We start from the raw sequence: 22,425 nt of genomic DNA on the forward strand, positions 1-22,425 counted from the left end.
TTCAGATAACAGTAAACGTGGGTCAGTGCAAACTTGCATGGTGGCTGAACAAGCCCAGCCTACCTCTGGCAGGCTCCATAGGTTGGGATGCTTGCAGTGAAATCCAGGCACCTGCAGCTTTGCTGCTCAGGGTCCTGAGCATGCCCTTGGCTGCAGTCCCGGCATCACGCAGAGATGTATGTATATGTATACAGTGAGTCTGCAAAGCTCCTGTGACAGCCCCTGCTTTAGGGGCAGGGGAAGTTTCCTAGAGGAAAGGGGTTGATGGAGATCTTTTGGCTCCATGCTGTATTGATTGAGCGTCTGCGCTGGAGTCACCCTTTCCATGGTGCTACTAGGAAATGTAGCTTTTCTGGTCCATGTGTGGGACAAAGCCCCTCAGTGGAGATAAACCATATCAGCGTAAGCTCAGAAATTCTCCTGCCTCCTTTCCAGGAATAGCTTCACACGAGGAGGATGGGTCCCAGGGGCTTGTGCCCAGCCCCCTCCCCGTTAGCACCCTGTGGTGTCACATACACATTCCTGGTCACAGGACGGGATGCAGATTGTGCGGCTGCCAGCCTCCTTGCCCCGGCACATACACATCAACTGCAGCCAGGTCAGCCTTGTGGCTGTCCTACACTTTCCATGCACTCCCGCCATTTCCTTTATGCTAATAAAGCTGTTTCTGGCAGTAAACGGGCTACGCACCCAACCTGGGTTGAAAAACATCCCTGTTGTTTTGCACTTGACAAGCTATTCTTCTCCCAGTGCGTTTCCATCGCCAGACACAGCTCCCCGTGGCACCCAGCCAGTGACCTGAGCTATCTCGGGCCATGGTGTCAGACACCGGAGACACAACAGGGCTTCAGACGCGGGGAGCAGGACCTCACAAACAGGTCAGCCTGCCCCAAATGCACTGCAGCAATACTGAGGCTGCGCTGCCTGTCCCCCTTGTCTTTACTGCTGCTGCTGATCCTGCCTGGCTCCAAGTGGCATCAAGGAGCAAGTGCCAGGGACCACGCAATTAATCCTGTGGTCTGTCTCTAGGTCATCTCGGTGGGAGAAAGGGATTGGGCTCCAGCAGCAAATTGTGTTGAATATTCAGCACATTCGCATGAAGTTTGTGGCACTCTTCATGCTTGCATCTCCCTGTGGGGATAGTGTGAGGAAGGAGACGAGAAGTTTCCAGTCCTGTCATGGTCACGGAACAGGTATCTCTGCTTTCTGGGGACTGGCTGAAGCACAGACAGCGTCTTAAGTATGTAATGTCTGTGTGGCACTGTAGCTTAATAAGGACACTCAAATAGTCACACCACATGCTTTCAGACCAGGGGTATTTTTGTCACGAGTCCCATTTATTCTGCCAGCTAACCAAAACCTGTCCCGTAGGTTATGAGGAACAGAAAGCAGTGGAGCCAGTGTTTCTTTGATGTGGACTTGCCTGCCTTATAATGTCTTTTTCCTGAAGGTGCATGGGATCCGAGCATGTCCTCCTTCTTCCTGGACTCATTGTTTTCAGTTTTGCTCAAGGGTGCATCCTTGATCGTTTGGGTTGTGCAGGGCTCAGTGCTCACCGTCTGTGCTTCTTTTCGTACTGAGCATACACATGCACACAGACACACACACACATCTATACACAAGCACCAAGCTCACAACACACATCATCAGCAAAGCTCCTCTGGCCAAATCCTTCAGATGCCTGCGTGCTTGTGCACTGGTTCTTCATTTAAGAGGATGATATATGTTAGCTCTCACCTTGTGCTTAAATGAAATATGGCAGCAAGACCAAGGTTTGCTAAGGTCTGAGCAAGAAAAGTGAGAAGACAGACTGTGCAAGGGCACGGCACCTGGAGAGTACAGGTAAGTGGGAGGACTGTTAAATTTCATGCAGGTGTGCTGGCAAAGTCAGGAAAGCCAGCTGGAACTAAGTAAAAGAGAAGAGAAATCCCAATCAGCCCCTTATATCCAAGAAACTAATAAATGAGCATTAATGAACACGACAGTCACAACAATGCAACCTCCTCAGCCAGCACACAGATCTCTCCCTCCCCTGTGATCAGAGGCATGACAAGTCCATCTCCAGTCCTGTGACTTCTATAAAATCCTTATCCAAATGTCAGTAAAGGTGACCTTGTGGCTTTTTAAAGCGCTATTTTATAGTCACTTGGCTGCACTGTACCGAGGTCCTTTCCCAGCTTGGCTTCCATTCCCTGTAAACAAACAGACAGAAGAGACAGCTTCTGCCTTACCCCCAGCCCCGCAGAGGCCAAGCTGTGGCACACAGGGGCACCTTGGGGGCTCTCTTGGGCAAGGAAGACCCTGCTCCAGGGCATACCAGTGTGGTTGGAAGCTGGGTGGACAAGGCAATGTGTATTTGGGACGAGGAGGGTATTGGAGTATCTGTCCCTTCTGCCATGCCCCCAGAAAAGCAGCTCGTGCTAAGACAAGCAGCAGTTCAGTGGCCCTGAGCTGCCTGCAGGCTCACTTGGGTTTTGCCTGCCCAAATGCAAGCACAATTGCTGCGAGGTCAGTGGGGCCAGCCTAGGTGCAAAGCTATTCCACTTCATCTGAGGCCCTGGCTCGGGTAAGTGCCATGGGGCTGTGGGACTGGCCTGATGAATTTGGTGAGAGGAGGCTATTGCTGGTACCGCTGCCCTGCGACCCAGCAGCAGACATGGCTCCAAACCAGTTTTACAGTAACGACCTCAGGTATTAAAAATGAGCACAACATAGACAGCCTTGTCTAGGAATTCGTGAATTTATCCGGGCTATAGGGCTGAGAAGGGGGCTGTGACCACATAGCTATGCTGTTATTAGTATCCAAGACAGCTTCTTTAAAGCCGATCCTGGCATGTATATCATAGCTGCAGCCTTATGTCTGGAGAACAGCATAAAGAAAATGAAGCCTGTTCCTCTTCTGTGAGGAAAGCTCGGTATGAATGCAGCCTCTGAGTGCCTGATCCTATTTTAGATTCTCCTTACAGCAGATTCAAATGTTCCAGTGATAGAATAGCTTTGGCTGGAAGAGCTTCTAGATTACTAGCATTTAATTGTCTGTATCTCCATGCTTAACTTGTGGATCTCCTGTGGCTTTTCAGTGTGTGTAAGTAATGGTGCTTTAATTCAATGAAGTTTTTCTGTCTTCCCCTAACATGTCCATCTGTTTCTGTCTTCAAGCTAAATTCCAGCACCCAAACCCTCACCAAAAGGGTGGAAAATTCCTGGAGCTGATACCCTCACTAAGATCTGGCATTGCTCTGCCCAGGGCTTGCATGACGGCAGTCTTGTCCTCTTGACTCTTGGTGAGCTTTGGGGTTATCTGGAGAGATAACTGATATGGTGTCAAAGCGGGTCTGCATCTTCTCACTCACCTCTCAGCTGGATACACACATACAGGAATAGTCTGGTGCCCTTTGAGGGATGTAGTGTGTCATGGATTAACTGTGAGTTGGTTGGGGAGAAAGGAGGAAAAAAAAAAAAACAAACAAACCAGCCGTCCAGTGTCCCTGCAGAGTCTGTGGGAGAGCCTGCACTGAGCTAAGGGCTTGTGCCAGACACGCTCAGGCAAGCTGTGCAGCGACAGAGGCAAAGCAGGCAGTGTGTGCCGTGTGCCACTCCTCTCTGCGGGCAGATGGGTCTGCGGGGTCTGCGAGGAGGAATGGCAAATGAAACGCAGGTGGGAAGATGGAGGCACAACCCCCTGCCCAGACACCTAATCCCCAAGGCTGCTTATGGCCGTCAGTGCCTTCCGAAGAGTAATAGCATCATTCTGACAACTGCTTTGCTGTAGTGGGATGGAGGGAGTTTCCTAACACGAGCTGGTAATTGTGTGTTTTTGTATGGGAAGAAAGAGGGGCTCACAGTTTTCTCATGGTGCTAGCGCAGGATGCTTTCTCAGAGCTGGCCCATAAATCCCGGGGAAAAAACTTCTTGAGCACTTTGTTTTTGCCTTGATAATGGCACGTACTGCTAACCCAGCTAATCCCCCAGCTAATTTCAGCATGTCACGTTTAAGCTTTTGTCCCTGTGTCTTCTGGCATGTTCCCTCTACAGCTGAAATGATCCCTCAGTGCATAAAACCATTCCTTTCCAGTTGAAATCCTTTCTCCCATAATGGAGTTCTTTGTAACAGTCACAAATTGCAAGCTCATAACAACATGAATGATTAGAAAATAATCTTCAACATATTTCCTCCTACGTTTTTTTTTTTCTAGTTCAGCCATCCTGTATCTTCCTTGTCTGTTTTAGATCAGAAACTTGTTGGTTGTTTGCGAGTGTCATCCGGGACAAACTCTATTCTGATGTTCAATGCTAATTAAGAACTGTTTCATCCAGTTTAAAACTACCACTCTATAAAATGTCCTGTATGAAAGAACACTCTTCTAACAATATGTCGGTGTTATTTTCTATACTGACTTCACCCTAGACTTTAGATAGAGACCCACCTGTGCTTTCTATCTATGGTGCTGTGCAATTATTCCCATTTTACAGAGGGTAAACTGAGGCAGAGCTGGGCACCAGCACATCCCCTATTTCATGCTTTGGTCATTCAGCTGTCCTTTAGGCCAGGCTGCAGACTACAAGACAGGATGTTGGTGAGCTTCTTGTGTAGGAAGAGATGTGAAGTTGTGCCATATGCCAGAAAGCAGTTCTTGCTTTGATGTGGTGTCTTTTCAGCAGTTGACAAAGGACATCCTGTATGTAGATGTTCAGCTGAAACGGTGGTGTGGTGCAAACACCCAGATAGATTGCAGATGCTGTATACAAAGCAAAGCAGTGTAAAGTCCTTTGGGCTGAACTTGGAATGAAGTGCTCTGGAGGTTAACGCACTATGGTATCACTTGGGGCACTGCTAATCTTCTCACTTCCACAGCGAAAGGCCCTGGACCAAGATCATAAAGGAATTAAATATCTGAAACAGGTTACTGGCAGAAATGAGGCCCCTAAATCCAAGTGTATGAACCTTAAATCCTCCCACATAATTCTTTACATGCTTACATTTTCATCAGTAAAAACCCTGTTGGTTTCTGACATTCTGCTTCTGCTATGTCCTGATCTTCTACCAGCTTGGGTGGGGCTAAGCCAGTGTTCCTCTGCCTAAATTCATTTATGATCCTCAGATGTGACCTTCCTCTGCCTAATCTAGCAGAATCCAGTCATACTTTGCCTACATCTGACCTCCAAAAAAAAACGCTGTTCCAGCCACTCCCATCCAGCAGTGTGGTCAGTGAAGAAGGCTGAGGTGTGTGCCTTTCATCACACAGAGCACTCTGCCAGCTCTGGTCTTTTAAGAATGAGCTGTGCCTCACAGTCGATGTTGGAAAGGGCTTGCCTTTGGGAGAGCAGGTATGGGTGATGAATTCCAGCCCAGGGATGCTCAGGCTCTGAGGGAGTAGCCTTCGGAGAGGTTTTGTTTGTTTGTTTGTTTGAGCTACGTTGCAACTTCTCCTCCTACCTCATTGACGGTAACATCTGGATCTACCCGCACTCACAGTTCTCTATGGAAGAGAGCAACAGGAGAAGAGTGTTTTCTTTCTTTACTGCTTTGCTCGGAGCCTTGCTTGCAGCTGTGCCTGCCTGGAAGGAAGTCACAGATCTCATGCACAATGGTCAAGAAACATTTCCTCTCATAACATCACCATGCCCACGTTCATTCACACAGTGGCTCAGAACAGAGACAATTTCAGTACCAATCCTGCTGGCAGCATGCAGTAGGGAAAAACAGATGGAAATGGAAGTAACGCTTTTTTCTTTTCCACCTACAGTAAGCTTGGAGATAGACAAACCTTTTGTCTCGATACTGCAGCCATCTCACCAGTAAAGGGGTTAATTACTTCTGTGGGGGAAAAAAAGTGCATTAGAGCCTCTCAACGTTAGAAATAGACCAAAACAGAGTAAGTGAATGCTGCAGAGTACATCATCCTTTCAAGCACTGGAGTTGGTGAGATAAGAGATAATATTTACTTGAGAGTATATATTAAGAGAGAGAGAGAGAGCATACATCTCTTGTATCTTGAGGGCAGAGCATCTTAGAAATAAATTTAAAGTATTATCTTTCTTCGGACATTTGATTTTATTCCTGTTGGGAGTGCTTAGCTTACAATTAATTCTGTGATGAGAGAGTGCGTGTGGGGGTGTGTGTATGTATGTACGGCACAAAGCCTATAGTTAGTACACAGAACTAAATGTTTTGTTCTGCAGCCCCAAAGGTACACAGCCTCTCAACATTCATTAATTTCAGTGGGTGTGAGACCTTTCAGAGACCAGGATGCTAACAGCAAATTCTTTGCCACAGGCTTGGGACCACTCATTTCATTCTGCTCATGATGCAGTAGAAAGCTGGAAACCGGCTCTGCATCTATTCATCAGCTGCAGTATGAACCCCTTTTATTACTGCCTTTTGTGGCGATAGCAGTGATCTATTTAAAGTGCTAAGCCTTCACACTGCAATTCCCTGCAGCAGATGTAGTAGAAGCAGATACCCATGGAAAGGAGGCAAAATGAACTCGTCGTCTTGCTGCTCAAAGGCCAGGCTCCATCGCAGTCACTGACAGTTGCCCAGCTCCTGGCACTTGAAGATGGGTTTTGGTTCCTTCTCTGGTGGTTTGGGGCTTGGAGGGAGGGAAGGTTTCTTGGGGAACTTATGCTGCAATTTATATTCCCTGCTCCATATTCATTCACTCTCTTTCACTTCCCCCCCTTAGAGGGCATTCAAGGAGAAAGAGACGCTTCTGGTCTTGTGACCTATCTCTGCATCCTCGGAGATGGATCGTCATGGCTAAATCCACGTGGCATGACTGCCAGCCTCAGCCCTAAGTTAACACCAGCAAACTCATTCTCAGCTCAGCAGTTGGTCCTTAAGCATGAACTTTAAAGCTGCACGGGTGGGTAAATACTGCAAGAAACCAAGGGCCTCAGACAGATCCTTTTATAGGAGAAACTGCTGAGACGTTTCATTGTTTTTTTCTTTACCAACCATTTTGTTAACTTTGGTCCTCTGCACTAGACTGATCGCTGTCAGAGCTTGCCAAGTGCAGGGTTTCTCTGCTTGGACAATAGCCTGGCAGAATACCATGGAGAGCTATTAAGAACTCTGGATAGTAAAGGCTTGGCTACGAATTCCCATTTAAACCAAGGCTCATGTTCATCAGAATTGTTGCCTGCTAAGCTTTTCTCATTGGGGTGGGAATGGAGCAAATGGAGGAAAGAGCAAAAGTGGCACCAGGTATGTGCTCTGTGAAGGCAGAGTGGTGTCCTCAGTGGTTTGTCCTTACCGTGTCTCCTCTCCCCACTGTCTTGTCACTCTGCTTTTCTACTCTGCCCATCTTACCAGGGCCTGCATGAATGAAATGATCTCACTCTCAAACAGGAAACAAGAAATAAAGAATTAAAACACCATACACACTACTATAAAGTACCACCGCATCACGTCTGCAGTCTTGTTCCTGTAGACCACATAGTGACATGGCTGTTATAAAAACAAACAAAATTTATGCTCGCTAAGAAAAGGTTCCTGAAAGGCACATCCACCCCATGAAGACCTTTTTACATTTTCAAAGGGAAAAAAAAAAGCATGGCTGAGAATCAACTATTTAAGCCCATAGCAACAGCAGGGTATTTTTGTTTGGGAGAGGTGTAGGCGACAGGGAAGAAGCATAGCTATTTTCCTCCCAGGGTATATTCTGTATCTGGGTTTTGCTAGTCCAAAGGGGCTTCTGCAGTCTTTTACCAAGCTTTATCAGGCTAATGCCTGGAGATATGAGCTCCTGTTAGTATGATGCAACCAGACTGAAGTGCCACCCTGGGCCAGCTGTCCTGTTGCTGCCACATTGTTGGATATGATGCCCACCATGGTATTAGAGGGGGCCATGCAGTTCCCAAACAACAGGTTAACATCGTGGGGTGCTCAGAGGGGAGGCTGAGGTCACACGATGCCCAGTGTTGCTCCACTTCTTGAGTTGCAGACTGTTGTCTCCTAAGAAAATTCCTTTTTACTGAGTAATTAATACGATGCCTCAGTACAGCCTGAACTAGTTGTCATGGCATCACTTGTTTGTTGTTGTTTTTTGTTTGTTTGTTTGTTTTTCTCCCCCTTCTCCCCCAGAATATATCTGAATAATTGGGATTTGGCCTATGACAGAGACAGGAATGGGAAACATATTTGCCCACCCAAGCTTCAGAGAAAGCTTATGAATGATGTACCAAACATTAGTCAAGTAGCAGTTTGAGTCACACCTGGCACCACAGCACAGCTGACTCAAGAAGCAGTCCTCTGGGACACTAAGCAAGGATAAATGAAAATAGAAAGAACTCTGGCAGTGAAATCTCCTTTCTTCTCTTTGTTTCTTTGGGATGTTGTCAGCTGCATTACTGGAGGAGATACTGTTTGGCCTAAGTACAAGGGACCTCTTGCTCCCGACCCCCCAGGTAAATCCCAAAGTCCTTTTCAAACCAAGACAGCTATTAAGATGGGACTTCTGGTTCATATTCTTGCTCCCACTGTTATTGTCCAACGTCCCAAGACAGCTGCTAGCACAAAAACATCAAACCAGAACTTACGCTGGAATGAGAAGCGGGGTGAGGGGAAGGAAGTTTGGATCTTCCGTTTCAACCTTCTCCTTGACCACAGACATAGCAGAGGGCTATGCAGGTCCGCGTTCAGATGACTGGCTGCATAATTTCATTATACAGCATCTTTTCTAGCCTCCCACAAGGCATCATTTGTCTGTCAAGGAAAGAAACATCATCCCTCCTCAATGAAGGGCCTTTGATTTGTTTGAAGAATTGCTTTTATTATATACAATTAGTGGAGGGCTGACAGTGTGTTTGGACAAGGTACAAGACACAAAGGATAAACAGTCCGTGCTCCACAGAGACCAAGACAACTTTGTTGAGCCAGCTTGTTCTTGCCAGTGAGGCCTGCACCATGACCTTTTCCCAATGAGGTAAGAGTAATCTGCTAGTAATGCTCCAGGGGCTTCACTCCACACAAACGAGAAAAAAGGTAAAATTAAATGAGATGAGCATGACTGTCATTCCCTAAGCTATCCTTCTGCTTTCTGCTGGGCATTCACTTTTGCATGGACAAAACTGCTGCAGAAGGCCATGTGCAGTTTTGAAAAGCAACTTCTAATGTTCCTTAGGAAAGTTGGGTGTAAGCACGGACTGCCTGAAATGCAGGTGTTGGTTTCCACCATTTCTCTTGTAGGTGTAATGTGCTCCAGGAAAGGCCATTCACTTCAGCGACAGACAGACTTTGGCTCATTTCCTTCCAAATGCTATGTCCTGTTGCTCAAGGTAATGTGACTTTATTTCATTACATTACCACATATACTTGTCATTGCTTTAAACTATAGAGAAGCAACACCATTCAGACACAAAATACACTCAAATGGATCTGCCCATCCTTCATGCAACTCCTTTGAGTGGTCATAAAAGACAACACTATCTGTAGGAATAGGCACCATAACACAAAGGACTTCAAAGACTGATTCAGCTAGGTAGGTGTCAGAAGAGGCAGCCTGAAGTGGTTAGAAGAAGCAGCCAAAGAAGGGACGTGAAGATTGCAATAATACTGAATTCAGGTATTCAGTTGCTGATAAAAAGTAAAAAACAACCAAACAAAAAAAACCAAGCATAGCACATTGAACATTAGTTTATTAAGGGCTCAACTCAATGTTTGTGGAGGAAAATTCTTTAGCCACACTGTACTGAAGGACAGACAAGATGACCTCAGACTTTACAGATGATCTCTACTGCTTTCTAAAGAAAGCAAAACAAAACAAAACAACCTGTTTGTTCTAGTTTAAGACACGAAGTGCCACTATAGCACTTAGTGACTGGCATTTGAGTTATCCTAAAGGGGACAAAGCATCGGATTTAGACAAAGCAGGATATGTGGAGCAGCTCCTTATGTTTTCAAAACATGATAATGTGACTATGAGATGTGGGATGCAGGAATATAAACATGTCCAAAGAGATGTGATATACTAAGACATGAGGTTCATACCTAGCTATGCCAGAATGTGCATGTATGTCCACTATGCAGCACAAAGCACAAGCGTTTGTATAAAAGATCCTACCAAGATTTGTCCAGGATGTGTTTGCACTGATGTGAACCCAGACTTGGATGATGGTTTGATAGCAAGCTGCTTTCCAGTACAAGGTAGTATTTTCTTAGACAGAAACAGCAGCACCACCTGAGGAACATATAGACAGGAGGGAATTTGCCTTCCCTTAAGAATTTGAAACAAACTTCTAAGGAGAACAGATGAAAGAAAACTGAATGCAAGAGTTTATTTTCCGTAGGTCATTACCCCTCTCATGTTCATTTCGGAGTCACAATAAATTTGTTTGCCAAATCTGGCTTAACTACATTGGCATCTTTGAAGAAAAGGACTAGAAAGGAAATCCAAAGAAGACACCCGCGCTTGTAAGGTACACCAAAGGTGCCAGGGCATGGCTGCTTAGTCATACATAGCGTTCTTGGTTGATACCATCACAGCTGACTTGCTTCCACTCAGTAGATACGATGGGTTGAATTGCCACATTCCTAGAGAAGTCAAACAGAATTAAACCACTCCCTAGGAAGAAAAACTTTCAAACACAGGCAGTCCCACTCTCAGCCTTAATTCATTGCACCGAGTCCAATGACTAAGATCGTCAAGAACAATTCATTCAGAAATGGATGTACTGGACCTATCTTTCAGTTCTGCTCCTGCACTTCAGGACTGTTTAGAACAAAGCCTGAGAGTTCATTTTCACGAGGAGAGAGAGGGACGAGACGGACAGAGCCTGCCGGCCGCCCGAGGTGGGGAGGTGCCGCAAGATGGCGTCCTGCCGCCTCGCCGCCCGCCACAGCCTCAGCCGCTGAGGGGGGGAGCCGTGGCAGCCTCGGGGGGGCCTGCAGCGGGCCCAGGCAAGAGCTCGACCCGGAGACCCGCAGCACCCAGCGGGCTTCACAGCCTGTCATCACATTTTTTATTTTATTACTTTTTTTTTTTTTTTTCTTTTTCCAGAGGCAGATTGTGAGAGATGTCATCTGAGCTGCCACGCCGATATTCGGCTTGGTGAAGCTGCACTGAATTTCCCGTCCTGCCACACACTTGCCCTGTGGCTGGGTCTCTTCCTGGTCTTTTGCAACACTGGTGATGCTTCTGTGCAGTGTAAAGCTGTCTTGACTGTGTGATGTCATGTAGTGAAATAATGTCACATTTCCGTGTGCAACAGGACATGGTGTTTGGGAGAAAATGAGCTAAAGTCCGTGCCCGTCTCTCACCCTAGTCAGCTGCAGCTGCCTAAATGTGGCATGTCATGCTCGAGGGCTAGAAAGGATGGGGATCATCACTTCAGCACTCACTGCAGAATAGTAACACAGGTATTTGGGATGGACAAGCCCAGAAGAAAGATGTGGCACCCGAACGCCCCAGCCATCCAGACCTACCCAGCACACATCTGCTCCCAGCACCTTTGCCTTTCTCTCTCCATGCATCCTGTTGCCTTTACCACCTCCAAGTAATGCTCATGTGTGAGGTATATGGGTATCTCTGCTGGGAAAAAAGATCTGCTTTGCAAACTCAGCTTTTTTTCCTCGTTAGAAGTCATTTAAATTTGATGCAGGGACTGTACTTTCTAAGTGGTATAAATTACATCATTGCACTATCTCCTCCTATCTTAAAATTTTTGCTTATCTCATCTTTTGGCTTATCTTTAGCATCCTTAACAGCACTGGAAAGCTTGCAGGGCCTGCTTTTGAGGTTTTCTGAACCTCTGCAGGTTTCCTTAAAAATAGATCTCACGTCCACTGAATTACAATAGCACAAAAGGCTTGTGGACAAGAGATAAAGTAGAAAAAAAAATGGTAGCTTTTCTGCTACTAGAAGCAACAAAACCAAATAGTGGAGACGGCTCTTTCTAAGTAGAGGCTTTGGTGTATAGGAGTTTACTAACTCAGTTAAGAATAAAACAATTGACTGACAGAAGAAGTCAATAGAATAGTAATAAAAAAAAGTTTATAAACTGCAGGAGACAAAATGATTTTGGAAACATTTTCCCTTAATTGGACATCTATTTCTGCATGGAGTCATTTGTGTACAGAATCCAGCCGTATGGCTTTTGTTTGACAGTGAAATGATCAGTTCCTCAAAGTGTGAATCTCACGTGGGAGAGCCTTATCACAGCTTTGAAAAGGACTCCTGCCCTAGCAAGGCTTTGTCAGCAATTTCAGAATGTGAAGATATAATCTCTGTTGTAATGCTTAATTTTATATCATCAGATAATAGCCTTTTAATGGTAGCAGAGGTTTTGTGGGTTGTAGTGAGAGCCCCAAGGAGGGGGTGGACTCCCATGTGCCAGGTGCTGCAAAGGGATCTATAGCAGAGGATCTGTTGCTTTTACAGATGTTACAGGAAAGTCAAGTTGAGGTGGATCTGGGTACAGGCATAACAGAGCTGCCTTGAGCAGCAGTCTGATGGAGAGATGTCAGGCAGCACCACCTCTGCTGCTGACCGTGAGGGTGAGGCTGGCTGGGACTCCCCCAAAGTTTGGTGTGGGCGGTGATGGCTGATGGTAGGAAGAACAGCTCCTGCCCCTACTGCTTTTTTTTTTTTTTTTTTTTTTTTTTCCCTGACTGACTGTAGGAGCATCTACCCCGACCCTTAAGAGCTCTCTCTCCCAACCTTCCTTCTCATTTTACTGCCTCTCTCCTTAATTCTTCCCTTTCCACAGTGAAATTGACCTGTCCAGGCTCCCCATCCCACAGATGGCAAAGTTCAGGAGGCTCAAGTGACAGGGATCTTTTAAAAGTCCTGTCCAACACAATCATAGGGTTCTTAACACCAGGCATAACCCCTGTTGTCTGACATCTAGGTATCTCTTGGGACTGGTGTTTGGGGTCCCCTGTACCCTTTTGTAAACATTTCTAAGCCTTTCAGTGACTATCTCAGCAATATTAATAGCCTAGTTTTGCAGAAGATGGAACTCATACCATACAATTGATCTCTGTCCTGTTGCAGACAGGACGTTCCCCTTCTTGCTGCAAAAGTCCTGTCTCAAGTGCACTGAATAACCACTAAGCAACACAGATGTTTCTGACACACCCCGGTCTGAGGCATAAAATCCTGTTTTTTGTCTTCAACCAGGTTTCTTTTGGAACTCCCCACAGCCCACCTCCCAACTCTACAGTAACTAAATAAGCCCTTTCACAGGACGGTGACCACAGCTCCTACCCCAGGCATACTCAAGCTTTGGAGAGATTCTAGTTCAGATCTTTGCAGCTCAGCACCATTTCTAGCCATGGGATGTCACCTCTCCTTAGACCAACTTTCAGCAAAATCCTCTTGCATTGAGTTTCCGAGATGTTGGCTGTCAACACACAGACATGAAAATCAGCCTCCCCCCTCCCTTCTCCTTCCTTCCCTGCCTCACTGTTCTACTGCAGAGTCTCTTGGACTCCTGCCACGTGGAGCTAATCCCATAAAGACAACCAAGCTCTCTCTGCCACACTGATATTGATCACCTGCCTTCACAGGGACCCCCCTCAAGTAACATAATTTCCCAGTATATATCCCCACCCCCTGACCCTGAACCATTTCATTGCCAAGACATCACACAGTGCTCCTAAAGTCATCCTATGTTCTCTCTTTCCCTTTAGTAAATTAGACCATTTCTTTTTTACAAGCGCTATAAGCAGCTATGAGTCTAAGATGTTTTTGTCTCCTCCCCCCACCTCCACCTACGTGGCACGAATTCTCAGGCTGTATTTCGCAGACTTGATTTGAAGTAAGTTTCTTACTGCTGGCAGAATCTGCCTCCGCGCCCTTCCTGCTCATTTGGTGAGTGACACTAATCAGTGGTGTGGGAGGTAGGGACAATATCAAGCACTGAGGGGATTGACAAGCCTCACTCAGAATTTACACGTACCCCAATAGGTATGTGAGTGTGAAATAAAGTGGTTCTATCAGTCTGTTTGTATCACTGCCTATTGCTGGCTGCAGTTCTTCATTGAAATTAGTGGTACACTGAGTGGAGAGGAGTAAACAAGGAAAAATTTTCCCCCAAAGCCCTATTTGGTGAGGGTTTTAGTTGTGTCAGCCTCCCCCCCCCCCCAGCAAATGCCTCTATATTATTAACAATATGTAATCGACATGAAATATCAGGCCCTGCTGGGCAGGGAAAGATACTTTGAATTATCTCAGCAGGAGGGCTGGCACTAATTTATTGCTGTTGTGCTTCAAGTACTTCTGATGCAAAAGATGAATGGAGCTGAAAGTTTGTAACTCGACTTGTTCAACTACATTTAGTCTTCTTGGGTAGCATCAGTAAGGTAATGTGAATTGGCATGAGACCCTTGAAGCATGGTTAGAGTCAGCAGCCTAGTCCTTCACTCCTCGTTTTCTTTTTAAGCATTCTTCCTTCCGTCCTCCCTACCACTTTTCTTTTCCCAGTCAAAAGACCTAGATGTAGAAACGTACTTGCTGGTTCTCCGCAGTCCCTTCCAAAAGGATGAGTTTCATGCCTATTCTAGTATTTTTTTTTGCTGTTGTTTTTGTTTTTGTCTTTTTTTTTTTTTTTTTCCTGTGAATTTGCCAGTGGACCATTCTGTAAAGAGAGGTAGAGCTGAAGAAAGCATCCACAGCTCTGTTTGCTGAAGAGGTGTGAAGGAAGATGGTGTTTCACATGATGGGCAGATTAAAGCAGAGGTATTTACAGACTTGCTCTTTCTCTGGCAGTGAAACCAAGTGGAATGGGAAGGTCTGCAGACTCTCTATTAAACCTCATTACCCTCCGGAAGTGGGTGGCTGCCTGTAAGCTCCTTATAAAGAATTGTTCCTTGCCTGGGCTAAACTCCAGATGGCTTGAGGAAATTGTCTGGGGGAACCCTCTTGGTGTGGGCCAAAACTGTGACAGTGAATTTGCAGTTTAACAGAATGGGTGATTCAGTTCCAGAACCTAGGAACCATTTAATTTATTAATATAGTCATGTCCAAGATGCCTCTTGCCTTTGAGCATTTGATTTTGTAAACCCTCTAACACAACCTCTACCTCAAAGCCCTGTGTTGGGGTGAGAGGTGACAGTGGACCAGGGAAGGAAGATAGAGGTAGGATATGCCCTGCTGGAGGGCAGTAAAAACCATCAGCAGCCAGAAGTTTCCCAAACAGTCTGTCTCTGTCTGCCAGTCTGAGGCTTGTGTTGCTTCACCTCCTTGCAGGAGGACACTCAAGAGATTGCAACTGCCCATGTGGGAACCTCTCCAGCTTTCTTTGTGGCTTCTCTTTCTTAGTCTCCTCCTGTGTGAAGGGGCATTTGCTGTTTCTGTGAGGAGGCACGAGCTGGGAAGCTGTGCTCTCCAGGCTAAGGGGAGAAGTCAAGACATCTAGCCAATGCTGAGACCTGTACTTCAAACAGTTAATGTGTCACTTTAACCATTACTCCCTTTATTTTTTATTTATTTTATTTTAATTTTTGATCAGATATAAAAGAGCTATTCTTTGGAGTATTAGTTTCCAGTGTCTTTGGTTGACACTCAAAGATTACTACCTCCAGCTTTTTGGGCTTGCATCATATTACATGCTAGTATGGGCTCACCTTGTCAACATGTTCTTACAGCTAGTTTGGAGGCACAGGCTTCTGTGATACTTAGCGTGGGCTGTTGCTTTCATGTCAACCCAACAAGTCATAAGTCACAGGTGCCCAACTACTACTGCTGGCAGGGTGTCAACTCCCAAGCCTCAGGAACAGCAATACCAGTCAGTCTGTTAAAGGAGACGTCTGACATCCTCATCTCTTCTAACACTTTGTTAATCTGGGTTTGCTTCCCCAGGCCTCCTGGTTTCCTCAGGAGTGAGGCTGGGTCGAAACTAAAGGCTTTCTTTTCTTTTTTCCTATTTCCTCCTGAAAAAAAGCAGTGAAGCCTGCAGACGGCTAGAGTCCAAGCTCAGGAGCGCAGCGCTGGAATGCCTCCCCTGGGTCAGGGTGTCCATTTCCTGACTATAGCAGCCTATCATGTCACACAAGCTCTTTCCTAGTGCGTCAGGCTTATCTTTAAAAATAGTCAAGCTCCTTGTCTCTGGCCTCTGGAGCAGAGGCAGAAAATGGAACTTTTAAAACAATCTCAAAGGAACATTTCCTGTCCACAGGACAGACTTCACCCAGTGACGGCTCTGTCTTTTTTTGTTTTTGCTTGTTCCTTCAAATATCTCTTCTCTGCCCCTTCCAGGCTCCAGAATATATATGGACTCTATGTGTTTTGGGGGAACCTAGAGATTGACTCCTGCCATCCCTTGGCTTTACCTTGTTTGATATAATCCTTCGCTCCCTCTCTGGCCCTCCTGGCAAGCAGGCAAGCAGCACGTCCCACCACAGAGCAGCTTCTGGCTATGTGCCCATGTTCAGCTGGAGTCATGTCAAGCCATAGGCCACTTCGACGTCTCCTGTCACAGCAGACATCTGTTGGACGGGTTATCAAGAGTCGGGCCTTTTTGAGGTTGCTGGCTTGCTGGCGTGATGTCAAAGAACGGGACTGTGCGAGGTCACTGGATGTCTCCCTCCAGCGGGCCAACGCAGACAGCAGCGTGTCCTTAAAGTCACCTTGCTAGCTTCATAGTGTGGTGCCAACACGCTGTGTTGTCTCTGAGGCTACTGACCCCAAGCTCTGGATTCAGATGGGCTTTTCTGTAAGTACCCCGGGATCAAGCTGTTTGAATGCGGCACAATTTATTCAGTGAGCCTTGCACAACAGACCTGGCATAGCACCACAAAGCTTCCAGGTTGCTCTCATTTTGACTTCTTGTTTCTGAAAGTGAGGTCATTCTGGCTGGTTGTACATGTATTTATGGGATGGGCTGTGGCTGTGGCTCATAACACACTTGTTGGACACAGCAAGCATCCCTTGAAGCGTACTACAAATCCCTTTTAGGGTATTCTCACAGGTCTCCTGTCTCTGCAGACCAAAACAGTCTGGATGACTGGCACGTGCCTGATGTGAAGATGGGACACAGATAGGAGAAGCACCTTGGCATGGAAATTCAGAAAAAATCCTGTAATCTCAATTTACATCTTTACAGTACAGTTTCTAATGCTTTGCCTGTCACCGGTACTTACAAGGAGGAAAACCAGGGCAAGAAACTCAGTTCTGGCAATCTTTTGTCATTCTGTGTGTTGCTGTCGTGGAGTGAAATGACATTTGATGGCATTGTGAGATGGGACACAATAGGTTGCAGAGAAGAGCGAGAGTGACAATAGGAGTCACTGTGTCCTACTTGTGGAGTCAAAAAGTCTTTGTCACCACAGCCACCTCCCTAGAAGTGCCAGAAGGGAATAGGCTCTGGAAACTACATCCATGCAGCCTCTGGTAGAAGCCTTGAATGAGATGTGCTAAAAGCCACCAAGAAGGCACCAATGTGGCACTGCATTTTTGCAGGTTTCGACAACAGTCAGAGGATGAGGGCTGATGTGCAACATGGGGAATATCTGGCAGTATTGACACAACTCAAAAGAGGATTATTTTTTTTTTGTTGACTCTGGGTAAGGGCAAGGAACAGCAAGTTTTCATCTGAAGTTTTGGAGGGCTAGAAATAGCAGATGCTCTCTCTCCCTGTTTGGACTTTCTGTGAAAGGCAGGAGGAGGGCAGAAGACAACAGGACCTTTTCTAGAGGAGAATAGCAGCTGACCAAAGACTTAGAGCTTGGACAATTTTTGCCACCCAGTTAGTAATGCTGTTCTTCCTACTGCCTGGAAGTCTTGGAGCCCACCACATGCCTTTAGTCTGAAACAAACCATCTCTTTTATCTGTTCTTGCTTCAAAATTGCATTTAGCCAGTGAGGGAAAAACAGAGGATGCAGAGAGGACAGAGCCAGGCTCTTCTTGATGGTGCCCAGTGCCAGGACAAGAGGTGAAGGGCACAAACTTGAACACTTTCTCACTGTGCAGGTGACTGAGCACTGCCCCAGGTTGCCCAAAGAGCATATGAAGTCTCTGTCCTTGGAGATCTTCAAAATTTGCCTGAACATGGACTTGGGCAGCCTGCTCTGGGTGTCTCCGCTTGAGCAGGGTGGTTGGACCAGGTGGCCTCCAGAGGTTCCTTCTGACCTCAGCCATTCTGTGATTCTGTATTACCATGGGAAATAAACTGCAAAAACATTTCACTATGTGGCAGTACATCACTGGAATATGTTCCTTTTCTCAGTTCTTTTAAGAAACATCAAATTCCTCTTTTTTCTAATGCAAATTAGTGGGAAAGCAGAAGGGCCTCTCAGACAGTTCTTGTTTTACTTAGGAAACCTTCCCAATTCAAGCACCTCTCATGCAAAATTACTTATTTTTCAGTTTTCTTTCAGTGGCATTTTGGTTCAGAACAACGCTTCCTCCTGATAAATCTCAGTCCTTAAATGATCCCTCTTCAGGCAACCAATTTGGATAAAGTTGAGAAAGTGCTTAAGTGAGCCTAAGCTTATCTCCTTTTTAACAGTCAATTCATAGTCTAAAGTCTTATGAAAATTCAGCAAAACTCAAGACTCCTTAATTAATGAGGTGCTTTCATAAATCTTCCTCTTTGGCAGAATTCTTGTCTGACAAGAGAAAATGCAGTGTGGAAGATGTCTCCAGTCCCATGAAGAAGGGATAAAACCATCCTTAAGGCTGTTCCCACTATTAAGGGTGTTCACTTCTTTTCATCTGCTCACTGTCTAGTACAGTGAAGTGTCCTGCTACAGCAGGGGGTCCTCTGCATCAGCATGGCTTTGTATCTTTTGGAAAGGTTTTACCATCCTTTTGAGAGTAAAACTTTCTCCAGCCACCATGTTACGGAGGGAGGAAAGGATGTTTTAGGATACTGCAAAATGTTTTGCCAAAGCCTGTGCCAGAGTTATTGCTGTCTTAGAGATGAAGGGCAAGTAAATGTTCTTGCATGGGCTACAGCAGTAGAAAGGGCTCACTGAGGAAAGTCTCCATCCTCTCCAGGCTTTTTCATTGCTTTCAACTTTAAAACTCATGAGTGGCAAAAATGCCTCCTGTTCTACAGGCTATAGATCGATTTGTATTTCAGAGGTGGGTAGATACCCTGCCCCTAGGAGTATATGACCCATTTATTTCTTCTGAGAGTTATCAGAAGTCCTACAGTAGCTCACAGGCAGGAGAGAAGCAGATGTTCTGTGGAGCATCACCTGGTCACTAAAGGACAGGCAATGGCTAAAGGACTTGGCAATGCCAGCACAGCTACCTCACTTCCTCACCCTGCCCAGATCCAAATTTCATTACAGCAGTGTTTCAGGCAGCCCCACTGACTGTCACAGGACACAACTTGGAGCCAGGTCTCAACCGCCCATGAGCCATGGCTGGCTTGGCGCTTGAACAACCACAGGACCACCTACACGGCACAAAGAATCTGCCTCTACCTAAGACATCTCTCCTCACCAGGATGACAAAGAATCACCTCTTAGTGCAAGAATAATGAAGAATGTTCCCATCCCTTGAACATTTTGGAAACAGTGCATAACCCTTACATCTGCTTTCTGTTTCATTGCATCCAGCTGAAGGAAGAGCGCAGCTAACTTATACTAGGTCTTGGTGCTTCTACTACCACAAAGTAGTAGTTACAAGGTCTCTACAGAGGTAGTTAGCTCTCAGATGGTAATCAAGAAAGTGATGGGTTAGCAGTCCATACAGCAGCTCCTTTTCACTTTGGCTTACTGGTAGGATGCGGGTAGATAGCCATGATAAGACAGATGCTGTGAAGCACAGGATGGATATGACAGATGCAAGTAATGACTAAGATTCTGCCCTTGCTTTTGTGTACATCAGGACTTTCTTTTTGTTGTGTGTTTGTATGTTGTCTGGCATAATTAGGTCCTGTCCTGTGGGCAGGGCTCCGTAACACCAATAAATACCACCCTGACTAATGACAGACCTTGTGTAACTGCCCCAGACTTGATGAAAGTTGCAAGCAGTCTGAGTCAGTGCCATTGTGTAAGGGGATAATTTCTGCTTTGGCAGTGTTGTGACCAGCTGGAATTGTTCTCTCTGATAATTGCCAATCTGGATTTCTCCCAGATGGCAACATCTCATAAAGAGTATCTATGAAGAGCTCTGGTCTGCTCTCTAATAAGGCACCGCAAGAGAGCTCTTCGTCCCTGTCACCCCTTATCCATTGCCTCAGGCAGGTCTCCTGTCAATTTGCAGAACAAGTCATTGCTCTGTCTTTATTTTTCCTTTTTATTTTATTTCTTTTTAGAATCTTATATTTATTACCTTGGCAGCGAGCCACCCGGCAAGGAACAAACTGTTTTGTGGCAGAAAAGATGAGACATTCTGCCCTGGACCAGCCAAAAGCAATGCCACTGATCTTCCCTGTGCTGTCCTCTAACCCCCCAGGCTGTATTTAACAAGGCTGCGTGTCCCTGAGGCACTCATTTCTCCAGCAGCGAGAGGGTGAAAGGGGAGCTTATGCCGTGCATCCATCCGAGGCTCCCTCAACCAAAGTGTTTCTGCAGCATGCTACTGTTTAGCACACAGGTGGGAAGTGATTGAAGAGCAGAGGGTGGCCAGCATGTGATTTTAATCCTGGGGCTCCCGGGACTCACCGGCTCAGTGGATGCTGAGCAGAACAAGACCGTAGGTAGTGCAGAAATCAGGGATTATGCAAAACGTAATTGCTCCCCTGTGTAGCTGGCACTGCCACGGCTCAGCTCCTGATTGAGGTGATATTTGTTTCTGGTCTGCCTCTTCAGCCTTTAACGTGTTTATCCATCACTGCAGTACCCAAGTGCCTCGCAATCTAGAAGGTGTTTATCCTCTCTCAGCTCTCCCACGAGTGCTGTTGGCCCCGTGTCAGGGATGGGAAACCAAGATGCTGAATTGTGTAAAGAGATTGGAAATTGGTAGGGCTGTTCCTCTGGGCTGTTAGGTCTCCGGCCAAAAGAGCAGAACACAAACCTTCGGTACCTAACACCCAGGTATTTTAGCAACTTGAGCTTATTTAACACTTGAGCTTTTGAGAGCTTTGCAAAGATGTTGAGGAACTAGGTGGGATCTGTCACAGCCCTGACTGTAATGGGATCTGAAATGCAAGCTCTGGCCCCACTGCTGGGAGCGTGTATCTTATTTTTCTGTGTTGCTTTGGTTCCTAGTCTAACCCAGAAAGACCACCAGTCCCAGTTCAATACAATTGTGTGGTGTTCCAGATAAGCACTCAGTGTGTGAAGGAATTGTTTCTTGGAGCCAGAAATTTCCTTTTTTTTTAATTTTCTTTTTTTTTTTTTTTATTTTATTCACCACAACTGTAGAGCTTATTTTTCTTCCTTTTTTTTCTCTTTTCTTTTCTTTTTAATGTAATATAAAAATATGGGCTTGACATTACTGAAATCAATCTAAAATATTCAGTGCTCTCAGCTGTGAGCTGTTTTATATTAACTGCTGAAAGTCAAAAGCGTGTGAGAGGACACTCTTGAATAATTATGCTCTATGTGAAATCCCTCCTTCAAGAGCCTGAAAGGCAGGAAGAATGGGTTAGAAAGGAAGCTTGCTTCCCTCTAGGTCAAAGTGATGTGAGGACACATATTCCAGTTGGATTTTTTTTTCATTTATTCTTTTACTTTGCTACAAAATGTCCTGAAACACAGTGACCTCATTCCTCCTTGTTTCCGTGTTTAATCTGAACTAATCTCAGTTATCCATCCCAGCCACAGCACGGCACACGTTTGCATAAATCATTCATCAAACACATCTGAACCATAAACAAGCGCACAAGAAACTGTTCAGGGATAATTTGCCGAAGGAGCTCTTTGCTGCAAGCAGCTCGGGATCTTTGTGGAAATGGTCTAAAAAGCTGGGTCTGACGTAAGAAGCCCTGTGTCTATTGTCAGTGGTCTGTCTGGCGGGGACCAGCGACCTACCCATCCTCCACCTGGGGGGTCGGGAGAGTGCAGTGAGGATGGGCAGGCTGGGGAAATTGCTTTGAAGGAGACTTTGGATCTGTCTCCATTAAAGAAGTGAATTGTGGGGGTCAAAATAGCCTTCTGTCTCAGCCAGTCCACCCCACTGACAACACCGAGCTACCCACATTGGCTATGTAGATTTCAGTGTTTTTTCTCCCAGTGTTTTCCTAACGGGACTTCCATGACATCCCTTAGAAAATTTGCCAATAGATTCCTCCGCTCTAAAGTCTGCCCTGCTCTTTCGCCTATGACTTCCTACTTAATACTCTTGTTCCCACTGAGATATCCCACTGTCCAACTCTAAACATCGTGCTGTCTCAGTTGTCATCTCCACCTTTCCAGCACATCTCAGGGTCTCCAGCCAGCCTCTCTCAGACTTTGTTTACCTACGTGGCGCAGAATTTCAGACTTATCCTTAAGGCTTACTCAAGTCGATCCCCCTAGGCTCATAAAATGCTTATTCTTTCTGGTCCTCGGCCTCCTGCCAAACAGTTGATAACTTTCTAGGAAC

The sequence above is a fragment of the Cygnus olor genome, chromosome 1 (assembly GCF_009769625.2).
Source record: "Cygnus olor isolate bCygOlo1 chromosome 1, bCygOlo1.pri.v2, whole genome shotgun sequence".
Classification (NCBI taxonomy): domain Eukaryota; kingdom Metazoa; phylum Chordata; class Aves; order Anseriformes; family Anatidae; genus Cygnus; species Cygnus olor.